This window comes from Saccostrea echinata, unplaced genomic scaffold (genome assembly GCF_033153115.1).
Source record: "Saccostrea echinata isolate AGI-Se365-2 ecotype Australia unplaced genomic scaffold, CSIRO_AGI_Sech_v1 ptg000029l, whole genome shotgun sequence".
Taxonomy (NCBI): Eukaryota; Metazoa; Mollusca; class Bivalvia; order Ostreida; family Ostreidae; genus Saccostrea; species Saccostrea echinata.
The window spans coordinates 37,611,923-37,617,819 of record NW_026889778.1 but is presented as its reverse complement, the minus strand read 5'-3'; the positions used below and the strand labels follow the sequence as shown (position 1 = coordinate 37,617,819).

At 32.3% G+C, this 5,897-nt stretch overlaps 2 long non-coding RNA genes across 2 annotated transcripts; one reads left to right on the top strand and one right to left on the bottom strand.

The window, feature by feature from the left end:
- Window positions 1–1,039: 1,039 nt before the first annotated feature.
- Window positions 1,040–2,030, bottom strand: LOC133194802 (uncharacterized). Its single transcript, XR_009722179.1, has 4 exons — window positions 1,952–2,030; window positions 1,521–1,616; window positions 1,263–1,366; window positions 1,040–1,059 (listed from the first exon to the last, which is right to left on the bottom strand). It is a non-coding gene; the product is annotated as an uncharacterized LOC133194802 (long non-coding RNA).
- Window positions 2,031–3,082: 1,052 nt separating this feature from the next.
- On the top strand, window positions 3,083–5,586 carry LOC133194801 (uncharacterized). The gene is made up of 3 exons (XR_009722178.1): window positions 3,083–3,167; window positions 3,390–3,537; window positions 3,821–5,586. It is a non-coding gene; the product is annotated as an uncharacterized LOC133194801 (long non-coding RNA).
- Window positions 5,587–5,897: the final 311 nt, after the last annotated feature.

Here is a 5,897-nt window from a genome sequence, read left to right as displayed (position 1 = left end):
TATCTTGCAAATATAATCCCATACACATAAATAATATAAGTATCCAGGACAGAGTACATTTCACCAAAATCCTTTTCAAACATGTCATTTTGTTTTATAAAGAACCAATTGTTCATCCTTGAATTTAAAGATTTGAATTGACATGAAACTGTGCTCCACTTTCTTGTTACTCGACATGTGTTTCTGTGGAAATCAACAACTGTCCAAATGTATATTTTGTTACATATAGATTCCTTTTCAGAGTCCAAAACTTTTATTCTCATGCAGGCAGTCTTCTATTGTTTTCCTTAAAAGAAGAAAAAAATATATATTTTCAGTGACATGAATATGAATATTTTCATAGGCATCTGTGTTATAAATTCAAATAAACTGTGATATCAGTATTCACAGTATCATGACTAATGAAAATTGAAACAAGATGCAACCATATCAATACATGTAGATAAAAATTTCATACATGACATTTAACCTCAAAAAGAACATATTTTGAACCATTAATGTCAGCCTTTATTTTTACCAAAAAGACAATGTTAATCTTATTAAAGAAGACAGATACAAACAGATGAACATGTTGCTATTAACTTATTTTATGATATATTAAATGGACTGTGCCACTAGCCCTTATCTTACCCCTAAGATTAAAATTTAATAACTCTGTAATTTCTTTGTTTATCATTACCTAATTTTCTTTTGAAAGGATTATTTACAAAATATACTAATGTAGGAGTAATATAAGATTTCTCGGGACCTTCTGTAGCTAAGATACTTTTGCAGAATTGGAAAATGTTTGTCTTATTTGCAAGATAATTTGTGAAAAAGTACTGGCATCAGTATCTATGGATAATTACTGAACACATATAATTAACTCCATTTTACTTCTTAGTCATCAGGTAACAAAAAGACCAATAGTTGCTACTTATAGAGCTATAGTATGATATTCAAGTTATGGTTTAGGATATATATATGTACCTTTCTTCCAGTAGCATGTTGCTGCTCATGAATTATTTCCTGATCTTGGAATTGTAAAAGTTGACAGGTCCTCATTTTGAAGATAACATGCTAAAATGGAATTTATACTTTGATAAACATTTCATGGATAAATATAGTCAATGTTTTCATAAATACTTTTGAGTTTGAAGCATACCAAAGAATGATTTTAAAAATACACAATGCAATCACAGTTAATAGTTATGAATTGCCGAACACCCTTATGTTTGTTTTCTTCACAATTAAAGAATAATTTGGGTCTAAGCAACACTTACCATCTATAAAATTTAACTCTTGAACTCTTCTCAAGTGTTTCTTCTTCATGAAAGATATGTCAATAAGGTGTTAACTCTCTCACAGTAAGCTGAGTAGCTGGAGCCTGGAAAAAGTAATAACACATTTTTTGGAAACAGAAATGTAAAATTATACTGACTCCCAAACAAGTCAAGCAATTGATAATGTAAATAATTGTTTAAGTAACATTTTTATGATACTATTTATTGATTTTTTAAAAAACTAATATGTACAAGTACCGTCAAAAAAACATTGGGATCCCTTGGTCTGGTAAATCATACATTGTTGTCATCCATGACTTTCTTCAAGAACCTGCATAATTGATTTCACTGTACCTGTTTTTGAAAAATGGACATGGTTTAGAATACAAAATAATATCTATAAAATATAACCTAACTTGTCCTCTATTAAGAACATTGCCCCTACCCTGGCTTCTACATTTTTTTTTCTAGCACTAATGTAAACAGCTAAACATTCTGAAACTGTGACCTAGAATTGGTTTTTTTTTGGTCTTGTTTAATCCATGATCATTTACAGAAGAAAATGGAACATTATCCCAATTTATCAAGTTACTTATCTAAAACACATATCCAGAGTAGTTTTTCCTTACTTTCATCAGTTTCAATGTTTCACAATGTATGCTGAAAACAAATGGAAAACGTAAACAAACCTGCAGTGCATGCCAGCCCGAGAGCTCGAGCAGTTTTCCAAGCAATAACCTCCTTTAATCTTCTGGTATAGATGAAAAGGTATCAATTCAACTGATCACTGGTTGCATATTTTCGTCAAAAATACCAGAAAATACCGATGAGACCCGCTCAACTAGATTTGAAATGATTGGCTATTCATTCGAATACACAGTGCCATATTTGGGTTACTGTTAAAAGTAGATCGTTCGTTTTGAATTCGGGAAGACTTGGATGAAGAGGATTACACAATACTGAGGTGGAAAACATCTGCATATATGATAAAATATATTTCAGTATTTTAAAGTAAAGGTTGTCAAATGAACGGGACATATTACTGATATTACCTCTTATAAACAAAACTAATAAGCGTATGACTTATTCAGGGCATTTGCAATGTATGGGAACCAGTCTACAAGGCAACAAAATTCCGCCAAGAATAAACAAAGAGATTGCGGGATGTTGTTTACGTGTATCACTCGACACTGACTGCAAGGTAATGAAAATGTGCTTATTTGTTGTGTATAACTGTTTCTGTCTTTCAAGATTTTGAACAATGTCGTTTAACATTTAGACGAAACATCTAGGGAGGGAGGGAAGAAGAGGGGTCACCTCTTAATTTGTTGCATCTACTATATAGTGGTGGTATCAGTATCAGGATAGAATAAATTAAAATGGAAAAAATCATAATAAAAATTTTGTTATAGATTTAGGACAGCTAAATAAAAGGGCGAATTTTTTTTTGTTTGATGCGGGGGGGGGGGGGGGGGTAAAAATATATTAACCTCAAAAATGTTTAAAAGATATAATCTCATCTCAACTGAAAAAAGTGATTAATAATCTTTCCTTGTCTGATGCCATTATTCCCTTTACCTAACTGAAATAAGAGTTTCTGAGTCAGTTTATTTTTTCCTTTTGTAGTGGTGATTGGGGGGGGGGGGGGGGAGTCAAACTTTGTTCATTTAAGATAAACATGAATAATCTGTCCCTGATTATTAAGGAAATCAAATATTCTGTTCATCACTGACTAGAAAATAATTAATCCGACTTAGCTGTCAAAAAAAAAAATTACCTTTTCAAAATTTTAAATTTATCTTTTGTAGAAACAAAGAGTGAAGAGCTAATGCATGGTGCTAAATATGGAAAGGTCTCTTGTGGTTTGGTTGTGCCAGAGACAAATGTACATTATTTCCATATTGGGTAATGTCCTTAAGAATGGAATTTTTTATCAAATACAAGGGACATGACCTTTTCATACATTATCACTGTACAGAGATCAAAATATTTTTAAACATTGTTAGATACTCACTACATTATTCCATCTTCAGAAAAGTATTTAAATTATTTTCTCACATTTTTTAAAGAGACCAGTATGGTGAAGAGATTTTTTAAATTTTAATTTTGAATTTGGATATTATACAGGTCAGAAGTCTCGGTACACTTTGGGTGAGTGGCAGTTGGGAAGATGGATGACCTTCAGATAGTTTGAGATGAAGAAGTTCTTTTAAATGATTGAAAGTGATCATCATAGAATCAACTCCATTATGAAGATAAATTATGAGCAAGTCAGGTGAGGAAATGACTTCAATGTGTTATCACATTGTGTAAATGAATCTTCATTATTAAGATCTTTTACATTTTATTTTTATATTTGAACTTGTTTTTCTATTATTCTAAACTTCCAAAAATAAAATTAAAGTAGTTAAAGCACACTACAAACATTTAAAGTGTCTTGGCAAGTTTTCAAGGTTATTGCAGAAGTGCTTTAATTTCAAAAGATAACTAATTAATCCAAACCTGGAAAAGAAATGGATGTTATTCTCTATAATTTCGAAGATTATGTTTATTATTAGCACTCCTTTTGTCCAACACCTGAGAGATCTGAGTACCCAGCCTACTGTTGAATTAATTGGTGACCAAGAAAAGATGACAGAGAGGGGAATCAAATGTGGATGCCATCGTGATCAAGAATATATACACTGACTAGAAAATATCTGAAAATATACAGATGAACATTCAAGCATTTATAATAATGAAAGTTATTCAGCAAGAGAGTTTTTGCACAAGTTTAATTTTCAGTAAAATTGTGTATATTGTGCACTGAGGAACTTGGTATGAAACTCATTATGATTATCCATTTCTTTAGGGGATGTATTCGGAGTATATTTAAATAATCATTATCTTCTAGAAAAGAGCACACAAAACTTTTCTATCTGTGCGAAGCATGACACGTATGCATACACTCCAGCATTTACCACAACCACAGTTACATATTTTCCAGGGCGTGTGAAGTCGAGCACATACATGAAAATGTGTGAAGCTGGACACATATGCAAACACACAAGCATCTATCACAACCAATTACATATTTTCCAGGGCATGTGAAGTCGAGCACATACATGAAAATGTGTGAAGCTGGACACATATGCAAACACACAAGCATCTATCACAACCAATTACATATTTTCCAAGGCGTGTGAAGTCGAGCACATACATGAAAATGTGTGAAGCTGGACACATATGCAAACACACAAGCATCTATCACAACCAATTACATATTTTCCAAGGCGTGTGAAGTCGAGCACATACATGAAAATGTGTGAAGCTGGACACATATGCAAACACACAAGCATCTATCACAACCAATTACATATTTTCCAAGGCATGTGAAGTCGAGCACATACATGAAAATGTGTGAAGCTGGACACATATGCAAACACACAAGCATCTATCACAACCAATTACATATTTTCCAAGGCGTGTGAAGTCGAGCACATACATGAAAATGTGTGAAGCTGGACACATATGCAAACACACAAGCATCTATCACAACCAATTACATATTTTCCAAGGCATGTGAAGTCGAGCACATACATGAAAATGTGTGAAGCTGGACACATATGCAAACACACAAGCATCTATCACAACCAATTACATATTTTCCAAGGCGTGTGAAGTCGAGCACATACATGAAAATGTGTGAAGCTGGACACATATGCAAACATACAACATCTTCCACAACACCAGTTACATATTTTCCAAGGCGTGTGAAGTCGAGCACATACATGAAAATGTGTGAAGCTGGACACATATGCAAACACTCAAGCATCTACCACAACCAGTTACATATTTTCCAAGGCGTGTGAAGATGAACATGTATGTAAACATAATCTCCTACCACAGACACAATACACGTAACATTTAGTAAAAAGTATAAAGTCAAGCTCAAACAGGCTCACTGCGTGAAGCTGGACACATGCATTTACTTATGCATCTTGCAGAACTACATCTGAACCTATATTCTAATAGGTGTTTAAGCAATTTTGTTTATTTTGTGAATATGTAAATTGCACCATTATGCTTACAAGATGTCAACATTATTAACCTGTACATAAATACTCATTAGATAGCCTTTAATAGTTTAAGTTGGAAATACTAGTACTTTGCCTGATTTATGTTGTGTAGTTTCTCGTCAGTGATCTTGAGTAATAACCGAGTATGGCATTTTTAGTTCCATATAAACTGCAAAGTTTTAACACATGTACATCCACCATAAAGGATAAATAATATTGTATTGTATTTTAACCTTTTTAATTTTATTCTTTGTCATTTTATTGCCTGTTCAAGTACAAGATGTAATCTTGTAATGTTTGTAACTGTTTTTGGTAGATATTTATGAAGCAGAAATTATAACAGAAAAGGTTTCAATGTATCTACACTAAAAGCAAAAAAAAAAAGAGTTCTCCATCTATCAGATATCAGCAAATCAGATAAGTTAAAGGTTAAGTCATAGGGAATTTTAAAGTTAATTATATCTATATTCTGATATCTGATACCATTTTTACATTTTTGATTGCCCATCTACAGTATACAAAAATAGTATAAATTTTTATATTTTGTAGATGACAATCTCTAATACTAAATACAACT